The 19704-nt window shown below is 34.4% G+C and overlaps 1 long non-coding RNA gene across 1 annotated transcript; it reads right to left on the bottom strand.

Moving 5' to 3' along the window:
• Positions 1-12984: 12984 nt before the first annotated feature.
• On the bottom strand, positions 12985-18301 carry LOC127728426 (uncharacterized). The gene is made up of 2 exons (XR_007994116.1): positions 18175-18301; positions 12985-15781 (listed from the first exon to the last, which is right to left on the bottom strand). It is a non-coding gene; the product is annotated as an uncharacterized LOC127728426 (long non-coding RNA).
• Positions 18302-19704: the final 1403 nt, after the last annotated feature.

The raw sequence follows: 19704 nt of genomic DNA, 5'->3' as shown, positions 1-19704 counted from the left end.
AGCAAGATTACTGGATTTTTTGTTTACACCCAATACATATTTCATAAATTTGATATGTGATTTTTCAGGTGTCATGTTTGACTGAAACACTTTTTCTAAAATATATTGATAATTTTTCTTACATGCAGCCGAGTTAACCGAAAACATACCCCAAACTTCACATCCATAGGTACTATAAAACACGTGTACATGATGGTCTGGAAGGGCTTATTGGTTTACAGAATAAGAATTATAGGCAAAATGTGCAGAATAAAGGGGGAAATGAAGAAAAGAGAAAAATTGGCATAAATGTCCCAAGTCAGGAGCCTGTAATCCAGTGGTTGTCGTTTGTTTCTGTGTATCATAAATGTTTTTCGTTCATTATTTTGTACATAAATCAGTTTTCTCGTGATTTGTTTCACATTTGTCATTTCGGGGGCCTTTTATAGCAGACTATGCGGTATGGGTTTTGCTCATTATTGAAGGCCGCACGGTGACCCATAGTTGGTAATTTTCTGTGTCATTTGGTCTCTTGTGGAGAGTTGTCTCCTTGGCATACTACATCTTATTTTTATATAAAAATAAAGAATAGATTAGAGAATAATGGGGTGCTTAGGTATATAGACCGAATAATCTGTCCCTTGTGTGTTTATATATGTCATATCATATTTCCTTTTTATCATTTGGATTTTTATTAATTTTTTTTGTGTCCGTGTGGACACACAAGAAACAGATTATTCGGTCTATTAGGTACAAAGAATAGAGGATTATGGGCAAAAAATATAAAGAATATGGAAAAATGAAGACCGTCGTACATGGACTTTCAAAATCCTGGATCCACATCTGACTGTTATGACAAAATTTAGTTAACAAAATGAAAACGCATGGAAAATATGAAAAAAATAAATATCGCTTTATTATCTTACTTATTTTTCACGTGCTCCATTATTCTGTGTTGATTGTTGTCACAATCGGTAAACTTCGCCGGTTCGGCAACAATTAAACCCGAAAGTTAATAAGCAGCCAAAGCTTTTGATCATCAATCACCGAATGAAATATTTAAATAGTCCATTATACGTACGTTATGGAACAAATGTAAAAAAATGTACATAGAGGACTTCAGTTAAGTATGTAATCAGTCATAGGTTCAACAATTTCCTTACATTATAATTACAAAAAAACTCATTGCATATGACGTTAATGATATTATTTAACAAGTCTGGTACTATGTCAATTGAGCGTTCCTGATGAAGTTTAATTCAGAAAAAGCGCTTCGGACGCGCATGAAATTAAAAACGTGTTGTTTCATTTTTTATAATGTCCCATAACAAATACATGCATATATAATCTTATGGTGTTTATATGTCTCAACTTGTTCGAATCGCTCGTGTATGTACAACGTATTTGATTTTAACGAAATAAATCTCTGTATTTATTTACTGAAATTTTATTACACCAGGGTTTTCGATATCACAAACTAGTCAAAACATTTACTAAATTTCATCATCGGTACAAGACATCATTCGTAAGTATAAATCAACATGCAGACATCTTATACGTACAGTTATTTCACATCTAATCTTTTATGGTAATATTCTATACAAAGCACAAAAATGTCGTCATTCACCTCAAAAGCTAAGCAAACCTTTAAACAGACTTAATCAGAAGGGATATAGTTACGATACTGTTGTCAGGTCACTAAAGATGGCATATTATGGTACTAATATTGATTCACTCATAGGGTCTTTGCATCGGGAATAAACAAATTTATTCTAAAACTAGTTGTTGGCATGATACGGGTTATTTTCTTCTCATATATTTTATGATGGTATGATACTAAACCCCTAACGGGAGGGATTGTGTTTGATTTTCATATCATGAAGACATATTTTTTCAATCAGTTTAATTGAGGTCTGGAGCTGGCATGTCAATAACTGCTAGTAGTCCTTTGTTAATTTATTTATCATTGTCCAGAGCTGGCATGTCAGTAACTGCTAGTAGTCCTTTGTTAATTTATTTATCATTGTCCATTTGCTTAGTTTCTTTTGTTACCTATTCTGACATCGGACTCGGACTTCTTTTAAACTGAGTTTTACTGTGCGTATAGCTACATGTGTTTGTTTATTCTACATTGGCTAGAGGTGTAGGGCGAGGGTTGAGATCTCACAAAACATGTTTAACCCCGCCGCATGTTTGCGCCTGTCCCAAGTCAGAAGCCTCTGGCCTTTGTTAGTCTTGTATGTTTTTTAATTTTAGTTTATGGATATGTTTCGGAGTTTTAATGTGACGTACATTTTCACTGAACTAGTAGACATTTTTGTTTAGGGGCCAGCTGAAGCCCGCCTCCGGGTGCGGGATTTTCTCGCTGTGTTGAAGACCCATTGGTGGCCTTGGGCTGTTTTCTGCTCTTTAGTCGGGTTGTTGTCTCCTTGACACATTCCCCGGCCATTTCCATTCTCAATTTTATGATAAACACTAAGTCCTCTGTGCAAGTGTTTTACATATATTACGAATCACTGGAAAATAAAAAATAGAGGGGTATCATATAAAAACTGCTGTCATTGTAAAATCGTATAAATAAGAGTTAGAACAAATCAAACAAGTGAAAATAAGTTAAATTATTAAGAAATATTTACTTTAAAAAATACGGAAAAGGGGGGTCCATTCCTCAAGCGCCTGTGAGGCTGACTGATTTCTTCTTTTTTTTCTGTTTTTGCTTTAAATTCACTTTACCCGATTATAGCATATATTATATGGTAAAGATCTGCAAAAGTCACGAAAATTGCATTAAATAATGTATAGGCTAGGTGGTATATTTTTAGCATTTACTCAAGAAGCAAGTTTATTCCGTATATTTTCCCACCAAAATTGAAAAAAAATGAATGTAAGCAAATTATGTGTAATTTTGAAAAGGTTGTTGGTCTCTATTTGTTGGTTTTGCAAATTGCATGCAGAGATTTTGTGTCATGAAATAATACAATGTTAACCCTTTTTTCCATGCATTTAACTGACTGGGCGGAGTAATCTCTCGTACTGTAAGGAGACCGCGCTCGTAATATTTGAGGTGAAATTAATACTCATCGATACTTTTGCAGATGTGGCGTATTTATTCCTTAGCTAACTTCTACAATGTACCAAAAACAACACTTGAAACCCCATAAGAAAAAATGAACACGATCCCTCCTGAACTAAGATCAACCGACTGCTTACAAATAATCCAGCGCCTGGTTAAACACTTTATCACCGATTAGTCCGATAGTCCAAGATAACATTGGTCGGACTTCTTTAAGTAAAATAAAACGGAATACACTGTGTTATAATAGAAAATCCAGCAAGCCACTATATAATTGATAATACATAAACATTTATACAAAATATGATATATTAAAAAAAATATTAATTCTTAATGATTTATTTAAAACTATTACATGCTATTACAGCTGAATGAAGGTAGATGTGGGGTATATGTCAATGACACGGATTGACTTTTATGGGGCACCAACCCAACGACACATATATTAACCAGAAGAACATTGAATTCACACTTCATTACGCACAAATTACGTAATGGTTCTACTGTCAAATACCAGTCTATCATTATGACTTTGTAAACTAGATCCAGACAGACACATGATGAATGCGCTAAATTCTGTTCAGTTGACATTTGCTGTTATATCGTTTAAATGTGTTAGATAGCTTCCATTTAGAAGCTTTTGTAATTAATTTCCGTTATAATCAATTGTTCAACTATGTTCTATAGTGAAACTATACCAAGATACTGCATAATTATGTATTGACAGCCGACTATACGGTATGAGATTTGTTCATTGTTGAAGGCCGTACGGTAACCTTAAGTTGCTTACATCCCATTTGAGCTCTAGTGCATTGTTGTCTCATTGGAAACATATCACATATCCTTATTTAACATCAAAATAATTATACATTGTACATTACATCCCAAACATCATCTTTGTGTCAATCTATGATAAAGTTTTCCTGGTTGAATTACTTCTAAAACGTATATGTTACAAGTTCTCTCTATCCAACTAGTTTCTTCAAAAACACATCTTTGACGGGCAATACATCCTACTTGTTGGTTTTACTTTACTGCACATTTTTTTTATTTAAAGCTTCTCTCTATCTATCATAGTTCTTGCAAAAAAACTATAAATAAAAGAAGAATGTGTCTGAGGACACGAATGCCTCCGCTAAAGCTTGCTTATAATACGTGAAACTACTTTTTGATAGCAATTGATGCTAGTGCGGAATCGAAAAAATTTGCAATTTTCCAAGTTATAACGGGACATAACTATAGAACGGTAAGTGACTCACTGCCCAAATTCGAACTCTAGTCTGCGATTTTTGGTTATTAGCATAGTGTATGAGTTTCATAAAATTTGGATGAGGAAAATTTAAGTTAGAGTGCGGAAACGAAAATGGGACGGACAGAAGGTCATGGGCAACACTTAGTTAATGTCCCCTTCGCCGAGCGGCAGCCAGGGCATAAAAAGAGAGATAAAAACGCCTTACAAGGGTTATAATAAATCCATAAATAGTTTAATTGACGATTTTGGTCTTGATGACATATCATTTGTAGGTCCAATCTGATTAAAATTGTGATCCCTATTAACTCGCGTTCTAGTATATTATAAGGATAACGAAATAAGAGGTCTATATTTTAATTAGATTGTTGTAGGTCTTACTTCACTGAACCGTTTTGACATTTAAAGTTTCTCTCCATCTATCATAATTTACGTCTTACAAAGACAATTTCTCCTATAAGAGGTCGATGAAAAGTCGGCGGTCTTGATTGACCTGTATGTAGGTCTTACTTTGCTAATCATCTTTGCCATTTCAAGTTTATGTATCATAGTTTCTGCAAAAGAAACTTAAATTTTTTGAAGAAAAAAAATACATTTCAAAGGTAATAACTCCTATAAAGGATCAATTGATGATTTAGGTAATTTTGACCTAGTGTAGATCTTCTTTGCTGAACAATTTTTGCCACTTTTAGTTCTCTATATCTATCATAGTTTCTGTAAAACATCAATATCGCAGTTTAAAATTTCTCTTTATCTATAATTGTCAATTGGTCTGAATATGCTTATTATTTTCACCTCGTCAGTTTTGCTGTAACTGCTATAGTTTTTTTTGAGATATAAGTCAAACACTGCATTTTACATATATGTTCTATTTCTTGCCATGGTGGTCACGTTTCATGATGGACAAGATAAAAAAAAAACACAAACTTTATACTAGATATACTAAAAATATTTCAGCCGAAGTTTGGTTTAAAATCAGAGGAGATTTTGAAGAAGTTCACACCAGACGACGGGCGCCAAGGGACGACAAAAGCTCACTTGGCCTTTTATAATTTTCGGATCACACAAACATGTTACAATGTATCAATTGTGTTATTTTCAACAAACTCGGTTGAACAGTAATTAGACCTGCTCTCCATTGTGTCAACACAGGGGGTGGGGGGATAACAAACTACATGAACAATATTTATCTAGCTTTAATGCAAATAATGTTAACCTCATTCTGCATGGCACTTTCTTACTATTGTTCATGCATTCAAAAGAGTCAAAATTTCAATCAGTTCATTGAAAGAAGAAAGATGATTGAAGGATTTTAGGTCTGAAGATAAATCCTCCTTATATATATGAAATAAAACAATTGAGTCATACTATTTTAATGAATTAGACATGTTTTATTTATGTTTCTCTGTAGCATTTCTAAATGACAAAAAGGAATACTAGGCATTGCGGATTTGGGGGGGGGGGGTCAAATGCATTTGAATGAGGACATATGGTTGGAACCCCCCTTTATCCTGGGTTGGGAACCCCCCACCCCCTTTTGAAAATGGCTGGATCCGCCCCTGCTAGGTGTGTATGTATGATATACTCTTGAAAAACACAAAAAGATGTGAGCAAAGCTTATATCCCAAACACATACTCTAACTCATTTTAAAATACCCAGTACCAGATACGAGAATTTAGCTCCATATCTGGAGGCACAGCAAATTAAGAAGCTCAAAGAAGCCTGCATCACTAACCTGGTACCTGTGCATGACATCTAATGTTTTGTCAGGAATAAAAGGGATATGGTTCGTCATAAGTTCAAAAGGCTCAAAAATGCAGGAACATCTTTTGGAACCAATGGCCATTTACAAAGATAAAGGACAACACATTGAGATTGTTTCTGAACATTTACCTAAATGGTTGAAAAAACATTAAGGATGAGAATTAAATGATTTTAAATCATTTCAGCCCTCAGTAAAAGTAAAACCTTTCTTGGAATCATTCAGACTCACAATGCCATATAGGAGGGTCTGGATGGGGTTTACAGAATTGAGTATAATGAATAAAGGGTGAAAAGTATGAAGTATAGAGACAAGAGTGCACACACTGAAATGTTTGCCTGCTTTACTGACCATTGATTTTATGTTGATAGTCCTAAATATAAGCTTCACTACAATTATCACTTAAACTTAACATGATCCAATAAAATGAGGCCAAGGTCAGATAAACCAAACCAGAAATACATGTACACCTTACAATTATTCCATACACCAAATATAGTTGACCTATTGCTTATAGTTTCCAAGAAACGTACTTAACCAGGAAAACTTAACATTGACCAATGAACCATGCAAATGAGGTAAAGGTCAGATGAACCATGCCAGACAGACATGTACACCTTACAATCAATATATGCATTAAATATAGTTGACCTATTGCTTATAGTATCTAAGAAACAAACTTAACCATGAAAATTTTACATTGACCAATGAACCATGAAAATGAGGTCAAGGTCAGATGATACCTGCCAGACAAACAAATACACCTTACAATCATTCCATACACCAAATAAAGTTGACCTTTTGCTTATAGTTTGAAGAAAAACATACCAAAACACAAAAACTTAACCCATGAAAATCAACCTGCCAGACTGATATGTTCATCGTAAAATATTTCCATACACCAAATATAGTTGACCTATTGCATATGATATTAGAAAAAAAGACCAAAACACAAAAACTTAACTTTAACCACTGAACCATGAAAATGAGGTCAAGGTCAGATGATACCTGCCAGTTGGACATGTACACCTTACAATTACAATCATTCCATGCACCAAACATAGTAGACCTATTGCTTATAGTATCTGCTGTATGGACTTGACCACAAAAACTTAACCTTATTCACTGATCCATGAAATGAGGATGAGGTCAGATGAAAACTGTCTGACAGGCATGAGGACCTTGTAAGGTACGCACATACTAAATATAGTTATCCTATTACTCATAATAAGAGAGAAATTAACATTACAAAAAATCTTAACTTTTTTTTCAAGTAGTCACTGAACCATGAAAATGAGGTCAAGGACAATGGACATATGACAGATGGAAACTTCATAACATAAGGTATCTATATACAAAGTATGAAGCATCCAGGTCTTCCACCTTCTAAAATATAAATTTTAAAGCTTTTAAGTAGTTAGTTAATGCCGCCGGATCACTATCCCTATGTCGAGCTTTCTGTGACAAAAGTTATAGGCTCGACAAAAAATGGAATTAAAAGTTCAAGAATAAAGAAATGAAGCCCCTCTCTCCCCCATCCAGACCCTCATATAGCAGTATCTATAGATAGTACTCAGCTAACTCAATAAATATGTATTCTGTAAACTGGTATTGATGTTGCTATCTGGGAATAAATGCAATATGGGGCATATAAGATAGCAAAAACCAATTGGCAGCTATCTACATATAATATAAAAACAAGGAAATGTGGTATGATTGTCAATGAGACAACTATCCACCAAAGTTCAAATGAAGTGGATGTAAGCAATTATAGGCAACTGTATGGCCTTCAGCAATGAGAAAAAACCATTCTGTATGGTCGGCTATAAAAGGCCCTGGCATGAAAAATATGAAACAATTCAATTGAGAAAACTAACGGCCTAATTTATAACAAAACAGTTTACAAAAAACAAATATGACAGACATGAACCAACAACAACCACTGAACTACAGGCTCCTGACTTGGGACAGGCACATACAGAATGTGGCGGGGTTAAACATGTTTGTGAGCCCTCAACCCTCCCCCTAACCTGGGCAGTGGTGTATCAGTACATCATAAGAACAAACTATAAATAAAATGCTCCGCAGGGCGCAGCTTGATACGACCGCAGAGGTCGAACCCTGAACAGTTGGGGCAAGTATGGACACAACATTCAAGCTTGATACAGCTTTGCATTTGGATTGTGATTAAATATTTGACACAGCATAGGTTTCTGACACAGAATGAATGTGGTCTAAGAACTTAAAATTTTTAAATTGGACATTCACCTATTATGGTCCAATATCCAAAATCTAAATACATGGTTAGAATCAGCATATCAAAGAACCCCAAGAATTCAATTTTTGATGAAATCAAACAAAGTTTAATTTTGGACCCTTTTGACCTCAATGTGGACAAAGTTGATAACGGGGCCCAAAAATCAAAAATCTAAATACATGGTTAGATTCAGCATATCAAAGAACCCCATATATTCAATTTTTGTTGAAATAAAACAAAGTTTAATTTTGGACCCCGATTTGGACCAACTTGAAAACTGGGCCCAAAATCAAAAATCTAAATACATGTTTAGATTCAGCATATCAAAGAACCCTAAGAATTCAATTTTGTTAAAATCAAACTAAGTTTAATTTTGGACCCTTTGGACCTTAATGTAGACCAATTTGAAAACGGAACCAAAAAATTAAGAATCTAAATACAAGGTTAGATTCGGCATATCAAAGAACCCCAATAATTCAATTTTTGATGAAATCAAACAAACTTTAATTTTGGACCCTTTGGACCTCAATGTGGACCAATTTAAAAACGGGGCCCAAAATCCAAAAACTTAATACACGGTTAGATTCAGAATATTAAAGAACCCCAAGAATTCAAGAATAAAACCCCATTGAAATTGGTCAAGAAATAAGCAATTTATACGAAGTATCTTCTTTTGCACAATACTGTGCAATTGAATATTTCTTGCTATTGCGCAATACTGTACAATTGACAATTTCTTGCTATTGCACAATATTGTGCTATTGGATATTTCTTGCTATTGCGCAATACTGTGCAATTGAAGATTTCTTGCTATTGCGCAATACTGTGCAATTGAGGATTTCTTGCTATTGTGCAATTGAAAATTTCTTGCTATTGCACAATACTTATTATATAAAAAATTACACATCCTGTTTGGTGTGTATCTCCTACCATATCATTATTATTTGCTTTTAAATATAAATCAGAAATAACCAACTTAAAATGGAAAATTTTAAAAGAAAAAAAAAAGGAAAAAAGAAAAAAAAGGAAAAAAAAAAAAAATCCCCCCCCAAATTTTTTGAACCCCCTTATGATTCATCACCCCCAAACTCAATCCCAGCCTTCCCTTTGTGGTATGGTACCTTGCAGTACAATTTCAGAGAGATCCATACACTTGAACACAAGTTATTGTCTGGAAACTAGAAAAATGTGTTTTTTGGCCACTTTTTGGCCCCAAATTCCTAAACGTTTAGGGCAATTACCCCCAAACTCAAACCCAGCTTTCCCTTTGTGATATGGAACCTTGTAGTACAATTTCAGAAAGATCCATACACTTACACACAAGTTATTGTCATGAAACTAGAAAAATGCTTGTTTTTTGCCCCTAATTCCTAAAATATTGAGGCAATTACCCCCATCATCAATCCCAGCCTCCCCTTTGTGGTATGGTACCTTGCAGTACAATTTCAGAGAGATCCATACACTTGAACACAAGTTATTGTCTGGAAACTAGAAAAATGTGTTTTTTGGCCACTTTTTGGCCCCCAATTCCTAAACGTTTCGGCAATTACCCCCAAACTCAATTCCAGCTTTCCCTTTGTGATATGGAACCTTGTAGTACAATTTCAGAAAGATCCATACACTTACACACAAGTTATTGTCATGAAACTAGAAAAATGCTTGTTTTTTGCCCCCTAATTCCTAAAATTTTGAGGCAATTACCCCCAAAATCAATCCCAGCATTCCTTTTGTGATATGGAACCTTGTGGTACAATGTCAGAGAGATCCATACACTAACACACAAGTTATGTCTGGAAGTTACAAAAATGCTTATTTTTGGCCCCTAATTCCTTTACTGTTGGTACCATAACCCCCACAATCATTCCCAACCTTCCTTTTGTGGTATTGAACCTTGTGGTAAAATTTCATAGAGATCCATTCACTTAAACTAAAGTTAGAGTGCGAAAACCAATGTGTCTTCGGACAACGACGACACCAACGTCATACCAATATACGACCACAAAAATTTTTTTGCGGTCGTATAAAAATCAGTTGAAAAAGGTAAGTTGGATTTATACATGGCTACCATTTGATTTTTAGGTGGGGGGGTTGAGTAAGATCAAAAGGCAGGATAAGCAACTTGGCAAAAAAAAAAAGGCAGGATGACAATTTATGTAAAAAAAAGTCAGAATCAACTAATAAAAAAAAAGCAGGACCGAATAGAGTGAAAAATAAAAAGGCAGGACAGAGATTACAACTAAAAATTTTTCATCCTAGCCTCCCCCCCCCCCCCCCCCCCCCCCTTCGGTAGCTCCCTAATCTCAAGTTAGGTTCTTGAGTTAGAACCGAATAAAAATCTTTACTGCATAAATTTCAGTCTATTTTAGTTCATGCGAACTGACCTCAAAACAAATATGAATATTTTTCTCATTACCATGTATCAAGTTTGATTCAAATCTATGATAAAGTTTTACAGTTATCCTAAAAATTGACTGATGGATTGATCAGTGAAAACAGGTTTACCCTGACTACTTCATACAGTTTTTAATATAAATGCAGTCTTTGTTGGTGATTATTCTGCCTTCACGTTAAATGGGCATAAAAGCAACCACACTCAGTACCAATCACAAGGAATTTTTCTGAAGACCTTAGGTATTTGGTTTTAATTATTCTATGGTTTTCAAAGAGATTGGTCAAAATGATAAACCGGTATGTTCCATTTGCTTTCTTTTAACTACATGTAACTTTGATAAATAAGACATGAAAATGAATCCAATGTTATAAAGTGACCCCTGCCAAACATATATTGTCCTTACAAGGCTTTGCAGACCAAAATATAATTGTCCTATAGCTCATGGTTAGGGAGCTACCATTTGATTTTTAAAGGGGCGGGGGGCAAGGATGAAATTTGAAAATAAACTGCTTCGCTGAGCGCAGCTAGATACGCCCGCAGAGGTCCAACCCTGAACAGTTGGGGCAAAAATGGACACAATATTCAAGCTTGATTCAGGTCTGAATTTGGATTGTAATTAAATATTTGACATATTATAGGTTTCTGAATAAATGTAGTCAAAGAACTTGAAATTGGTTATAAGAATTGAATTTATATTCAATTAAAGATTTCTTGCTGTTGTGCAATAGTCCCCAATACTTAGTAAATCTGTTGTCAGACTATAAACAAATAAAGTTCAATTAATTCTCAATGTCATCTTAGAAATTTATGGAAATAAAAAGGGAGCTTACATCAAAAGATATAAACAATTCACCAGTTTCATGAGAATTGGTGACAGCATTTTTGATTTATTGTCAGAAAACTGGAAAATCACCCCTTTTTTAATGAATAAAACCCCATAACTCAGAAATGTAATATGTAAAATTTATAAAATTCTAAAGGGAGCTTACATCAATACATACAAACAATTCACCAAAGTTTCATACAAATTGCTGAAAGAATTTTTGAGTTTTTGTCTGAAAACTGGAAAATCCCCCCTTTTTTATGAATAAAACCCTGTAACTCAGAAATGTAAAATTTAAAATTTATAAAAATCAAAAGGGAGCTCATGTCAATAGATATAAACAATTCACCACAATTTCTTGCAAGTTGGTGAAAGCATTCTTGACTTATTGTCCGAAAACTGGAAAATCCCCCTTTTTTTAATGAATAAAACCCCATAACTCGGAAACGTAAAATATAAATTTTATAAAAAACAAAAGGGAGCTCACGTCAATAGATATAAACAATTCACCAAAGTTTTATGCAATTTGGTTAAAGCATTTTTGAGTTAATGTCCGACATGTTGACGACGGACAGACGGACGGACAGACAGACGGACAACGGTATACCATAATACGTCCCGTAAACGGGCGTATAAAAATAGACAGGACAGGAGTTTTGAGTAAAAAAAAGGCAGGATGACATTATTCGTTATTTGCCAAAAAAAAAAAGGCAGGATGACAATTTATGTAAAAAAAAAAAGGCAGGATAAACTAAAAAAAAAAAAGCAAGACCAAATAGAGTGAAAAATAAAAAGGCAGGACTGAATAGATGGAAAAATAAAAAGGCAGGACAAAATTTTTTCATCCTAGCCCCCCCATAAAAATCAAATGGTAGCTCCCTTAGTGAGATACTGCCCTACACATGAAACATTATTGCCCCATGAAAAAGAGACACCCATGTTCATCTACAATGATTCTAGACCAAATATTGTTGATGTTTGACTAAAAACTACCAAGAAACTGACCTAAGCATGAAAACCTAATGTAAAATCATTAAACCATGAACATGAGGTAAAGAGGACAGATATGTAAGGGGATCCAGTAGGGTACACCTCTTAGGTCACAAGGTCATGTTAAGAAATGACCTCAGTCACTTTTAAGTCAATGTGACAAGTTTTTGTAGCATTTATTTGACATTTAACCTGAGTTAAAGGTCACAGGTCCTTTAAAATGAGATGTCAGGTCAGAAGGTTGCAAGCCTAACTCCCTAAGGTCGCAGATTGGAGCTATACAAAGTCTTTCAGTGATTCTAAAGACCAAATAAAGTTGACCCATATATATACAGTACTTATAGTAACTGCTGAACTGACCTAAGCACAAAAACCTAATGATAGGTTAAACTAACATGAACCATGAAAATGAGGCTAAAGACAACTGACACATGCATGCCAAAAATTAAAGAAAATAATACAGGCTATCTACATTCAAAATACAGATTGTCTTTACATAGCTAATTATTCTACCTTCTAAAATAATAAATATCTATATAATATTTAATGCTGTTGCTGCAGTATCAATATATCTACACAAAAGCATGTCACTGTGGCATGCTAAACGAATGTTAAGTCATTATAATCTGACCTGACACAAAATTAACTGTTCTTGAATTATGAAAAAGATTAATCAGTGTGCCAAACATGAAAGCCACTTATATAAATAATTAGGGAGTGGCATAATAAAATATTTCCTATCAACAATGCATTAACAAGTCAATTATACCAAATATCAAAAATGTTTACTTCAATACTTGCTAAAAGTTATAACACAACTATACATTGTAAGCTTTAGTGTTCAGACATGTACATTAATTTCAGAATGCATGCAGGTTGCATAATACAGCACTCATGGATTGAATTCATTCCCACTTTTCATTCAGTTGGTAAGAGTTATTTCTTATCTATGTTTTTACATCACTTCTTTACAACTTGTATTAATTTTTAATGAAGTTCAGGCAAGTTATATTATTTTAAGACAACCTCTTTATCAATGTTTATACAATTTCTATCATTTGACAAAAAAGTTGATGAAAACTATTATTTATCAATAGGCATTACAGTTATAACCAACATGACCAACCAAAGAATAATTATAAAACTGACCACCAACTCAACTTTTAATGAAAAGTGGGAATAATCAGTAACATATAATGCTAAAAGAAAGTACTACAGAAAGCCACAATTAAGTTTTGATAAAAAAGTTTTCTTTTTTAAAGTTTATTTTTTGTTTTGTATTTTTCTTTAACTATTACATTAAACAACTTTGTTTAAAAAAATGAAAAGGAAGAATGTGTCTGAAGACAGGAATGCCCCTGCAGCTCATGCTTTGAAGTTTTCCAAGTTAAAAAAGGGCATACCTCTATAACGGTAAATGACTCACTGCCCAAATTTAAACTCTGTCTAAGTGTTGTGGTTCTTAGCATTGTGTAAAAGTTTTGGATGAGTAAAACTTATAAAGTTAGAGTGCGGAATCCAAAAATGGAACAGACAGAAAGATGGATGGAAGGTCATGGGTTACACTTAAGGCCCCTTTTGCCTAGCGGGGTGGGCATAAAAAGAAGAATGTGTCTGAGGATACGAATGCCTCTGCTCATGCTTTGCAATTTTCAAAGTTAAATAGGGACATACCTGCATGTATATCAGTAAATGACTCACTGCCCAAATTTAAACTCTGTGTGTTGTGGTTCTTAGCATTGTGTATGCGTTTCATAAAATCTTCATTAGGAAAACCGGGAGCCTCGGTGGCTGAGTGGTCTAAGTAGTTACTACTGTAATCACTAGCCAGTCAACACTGAGGTTGTGAGTTCGAACCCCGCTCGTGCGGGTGCACTCAAATCCAATCTTAATTGACTAAGATTGTCAGTTTTCCTATCGAAGGTCGGTGGTTTTCTCCGGGCACTCCGGCTTCCTCCACCAATAAAAACTGGCCGCCACGAAATAGCCCAAAAGCGGTGCTTAAAAGTGGCATTAAAACACCAAAAATCAAAAATCAAATCATTAGGAAAACTTAAGTTAGAGTGCGGAAACGAAAAATTTTGCAATTTTCCAAGTTATAAAGGAGCAAATTTAAACTATGTCTGCGTGTTGTGGTTCTTATCCATGTGCATGAGTTTCATAAGATTTGAATTAGTAAAACTATAAGTTAGAGTGTGGAAACCAAAAATGGGACGAACAGAAGGACGGAAAGAGGGACAGAAGGTCAAGGGTAACACTACATGTAAATACCCCTTTCGCCTAGCAGAGGGGGCATAAAAAAAAACAATTGTCAAAACTTTCAATATGATCAAAATATTCTTAAAATAATAAGCTGTCAAAATGGCCTGTTAATTCAATTGCTCAATGGTGCGTCTCAGGAAATATATTTATTGTATGATAAAAAATTGATACATCTTCATTTTAGAATGTTAATGGACAATTTGCTTAAAATAAAATCAAAAGATTTCAAGAATTTTTTCTTTTAATTTATATATTTAAACGATGAACGAAATAACTGTGATTTTTTTGTCCCATCAATTTTCTGTACATTTATCTGCTGAACTATCATTGTTTAATTTTTCTGCTATATATTGTTCATATAAATGTATATCTATAATATATGTCATTATTTCTAACTACATTTTACTGATGCATTTTTACGTGAGTTGTTAGTGAAGATTTTTGTGTAAACGTTTTTAAACATGAGTTACATTTATATGGCTTTTCTCTGCTATGGGTGCGTAAATGCACAGTAAGATAATTTTTTATTGCAAATGTTTTCCCACATATATTACAATTATATGGCTTTTGGTTGGAATGTTTAAGTTGTTTGTGGGTATTCAGGGATGATGACTGTGAGAAAGCTGTGTTACAAATTTCACAATTATATGGTTTTTCTCCAGTATGTGTTCTCTGGTGGATTTTCAGGAAGGATGTATTTTGGAACATTTTTCCACACAAATCACATCCATATCTGTGATGTTTCTTCATTTTCAGCCTTTCTTCTACACTCTCATATAAATCCTGTTGCATATGTGTTTGACCGACAATGGATCTAAGGCTTGTCAATTCACAGTTTGTGCATATTTTCTCAGTACTTTTTGCAAAGAAAAGCTGCTTACAAATTAAGCACAAATCATTTCCTATAACATTGCATTGGTTTTGAGGACATCCCTTGAATATTGGTAGTCCTGATCCTTCCATTGAACTCAGGGTTTTTCCTTGGAAAGCAATCTAGAAAAAAAAACAGTGTAATAAAGCAATGATATTATTTCTGCAATCCTTGAACTGGCTTCACCTTGTGTAGTATATTTTTGTCATTTGGGAAAACTTATTTTATGCCCCCAGAAAACAATACTGTACGTACACACATGTATACTGTATGCTTTGTTTTACTGATCCTGATTGAATTTTAATTTTCTAAGTTGTAGATTCCTTATTATTTTTATAACCTACGAAATAAATTCCAATTTTTAATATTGGCACTGGCTAGGATTATGTAGAAATGTAACATAATAAAAAAGTTTTTGTTACATTGGACACTAATTGCCTGAATGCTAGGTTGGGTAAGGAACCGATTAATTACGAACATAACAATTATATTTGTGTCTACGATTATGTTACATGTTATTGTTACGTTAATGCACTTCAATGTACGCACATTTAATATTCCATTTAAATGTAAAAACATTCTTTTACATAGTGTATTGTATAGTGTGTATAAAATTTGATTCTTGATATTGTTTTAGTTTTGATTCAAACACATCTAAAGTTTTAAATTTTTTACCCCAAAAAAATTTGGTAATTTAGGAATCACTTCATCCATCATGTCCATTGTTCAAAGTATAATGACAGTAATAAGGGTAGGTGTGCAGTTAAATACAAAGAAGTGAACACTTTTCTTCTAAACATCAAACCATTGAATAAAATAGAAAATCGAAATGGGGAATGTGTCAAAGAGACAACAACCTGACCGAAGAGCAAAAAACAAATTTATTCAGCTTTGGCACTACTAAACTGTAGTGGAACTGTTCAGTCTGCAAAACCAACGTGCACATGCATTGCTGCATCACTCTATTGTGAGGGCTGCCTAGAGTGGTTTTATCAAAACTGTGTCGGACTAAAACATGCTCCCAAAAGCACATACTGGATGTGCAGAAGCTGCCATCAGTGTAAATAAAATAAAAAATTTGTATGCAATATTGTAGCATTGCAGTGTTTACGAATAAAAGTTTTCAAGTTGTATTTTTATACTGTACAAAACTACAAATTACTAGTCCCAGCATACATTGAAGTGCATTAACGTAACAATAACACAACGTAACCGTAGACACAAATATTATTGTTATGTTTGTATTTGATTAATCGAATCCTAACCCAACCTAACATTCCGGCAATTAGTGTCCATGTAACACTAGCTTATTTATTATTGTAACATTAAGGTAATTATTTCAACGTAATCGTAGCCAGTCCCTTATCAATTCATGTTGAACAATTCCTTAGAAATGACGTAAAATATATCAATTTTACACATCAGCATTTTAGACATGTTAGACCCTTCTGATGGTTTTGGTGATGTCATTTTTGAAGATCTTCTGTATTGCTGATAATTTTTGCTGTTTACAAATACAGTTTCTACAAATATATATATCTAAAACCATCTTCAACATCATCATGATCATAGGCAATAACCCTTAAGGGTTCTAAAATCTGATATTTTGGTGGAAATGGGAAATTATTATAGATCTTGACAATCTGAACATTTTTTACCCTGTCAGAATTTCTATTTATTCTAGTATTTTCATATGGAAAAACCTACAAGATTCTAATCATGTTAGTATAATAGTCTTAGTTCTGATGAAACATAAGGATTTAATTGCTTTTGCAGCAGTTTGTTGAACATGGGTGTTCAATTTTACTATTTACATGTAGGTCTGCAGGAATTGTGATACCTAAGTATTTTGCATGTTTTACTGATTCTAAAATGTTTCCAAATATCATGTACATGTTGTAGTAAAAGTGGATGGGTGTTCTCTTGGTTGTTATGTTCATGATGTTCACTTATCTGGGTGGAAAGACATGAGCCATAACAGCTTCTAGAATTTAAATATCTAACGTCACAGTACCAAAATTGTACCCATTTAGCAAAAAATAGCAGCAGAAATCTTACATCTTAGAGACTTAACCATTAGCTAAGTTTTATTATTTGACTTATACATGTCTTTCAACATGGCTAAATATATATAAATATACACAAAACATTCACAGTATATATCAACAGATGAAGTATTCACTGGAAAAAGTAAAATCAGGTAACTGGCCAGAGGGTTTCCGAGTATGCTCGGATGGATGGTACATGCCGAAAAAAGAAAAGGGGGAAGAGTGTTGTAGACCTGGAGATATAAAGGTAGTCTAACTAGTTGTGTTAGGGAAGATCTTCTTTGGCTCAATTAGTTAGAGCGCTGCCTTTAGTCTAGATCCCGAGATTGAGGGTTCGAATCCTGCTGGTACTATCCATGGATTTTCACAACTAACTTACTAAGTGAACAGAACCTTAAAACAGCTCAATCTCTCAAATTTGAACGATTTGATACACTTGCCAGTAATGTGGTTACATGAGAACTTACGTAACCGTCTTATCAGTCGTGTACTTGCAGTAAAATATTGAAAGACATGGTTGATATCTTCACTGAAGACTTAAGCTGTCAAAATGTTATTTATCAATATTGGATTTTGGTATTCAATACAAGAGAGCTAAAACAAGGGACGTAACTATTATCTGGGCTATTACCTTTCGTCATATCTCTGTCAATTCCGTTCTTTCACCGTAGCGGATTCACCCGAGGATTGCCGATTGGGACTATTAACTAATTAACTAATACTAATAATTAATATATTATGTCCCAGCTATTATATTTGCATTTGAAAGTTTCATAAAATGTGGTATTCCTGACTTCTTTGACTTCAGCCAGATTCTACTATAACAGTAGTCTCAGCTTCATCTGGCAAAGATAATAAATGATGTCCTTATGCCACCAAGTTTGCAGTGGCGGATCCAGAGGGGGGCGTAGAGGGCGTACGCCCCCCCCCTTTTGCTTGCACTTTTTTTTTTTTTTTTTTTGTAAAATGATTAATTGGGGCCCACTGACTGCCTAAGAGGGGGCACGCTTTAGTAATGCATCAGTGATTCCCTAAATAATCAACCAAATTTTTCCCAAAAAAGGGGGCCGGGCCCCCTGCCCCCCCCCCCCCCCCCCCCCCCCCTCCTAAATCCGCCTCTGACTAGACTTCGCGAACTTTGCCATTTCCCGTGTATTTAATATTTTTGCGACAATTCTTTACTTATAAAGATATTTTTCGCTCGTATTTACTGTAATATGTTATTGATTATGTCAAAGTCATGTGATTCGCTACGGTGGAGTTGACCAGTACGTCGAAAAAAACGTCACTCAGTCATTTTGAAATTTAAACTACAGTAACACATTGCTTAGGCTGAGGATGACAAGCATGACGCCTTCAAAGCTACAAAGTATTGAGCAAGAACGTATTGACTTCTATTTCACAATTCCACCCAACAGAAAGTAATACTCTATTACACTCTCATGAAAAAAAAAGTTCCACAGCAATATTATTTACCTACGAAAACATGTTTAACCCCACACGCCCCAGCCCATTAATAACATTGCTGAATAGTGATCCCCAGTCAGTAAGCTCTAGATATAGATTTAAAGTCTAAGGTACGGACCATTTGATTTGAGGGGGCAGTCTGAGATATTTTAGAGAAAAAATTCTGACCCTGATTTTTGCCTTAAACAAAAATTCTGGCCGTATCTGGATTGAAAACAATAATCTTGTCCACTTTTTTGCTATTAGAAAAAAATATTTTTAACAAAATTATTAAGCATTAAATAAACATGATGAATAAAAAACGGGTGTAATTTTTTTTTGGGGGGGGGGGGGGGGGGGGTTGCATGTGAATCCCATATCTGACCGGAATGTCTGTTTCGCCGAACTGATATACTGAATACTTTTTTCAAGGCCCGACTGCAACCTGCCTGCTGGGTGTGGCCTATATGTCTCCATGTGTCGACCGTCATTCACAACTTCATTGTCATTTCCGACTCATTCGTAACCTTTGGTTGATTGGAACCCCTCAC

This window comes from Mytilus californianus, unplaced genomic scaffold (genome assembly GCF_021869535.1).
Source record: "Mytilus californianus isolate M0D057914Y unplaced genomic scaffold, xbMytCali1.0.p SCAF_2, whole genome shotgun sequence".
In the NCBI taxonomy this organism is placed as follows: Eukaryota; Metazoa; Mollusca; class Bivalvia; order Mytilida; family Mytilidae; genus Mytilus; species Mytilus californianus.
This window is presented reverse-complemented; position numbering and strand designations above follow the sequence as displayed.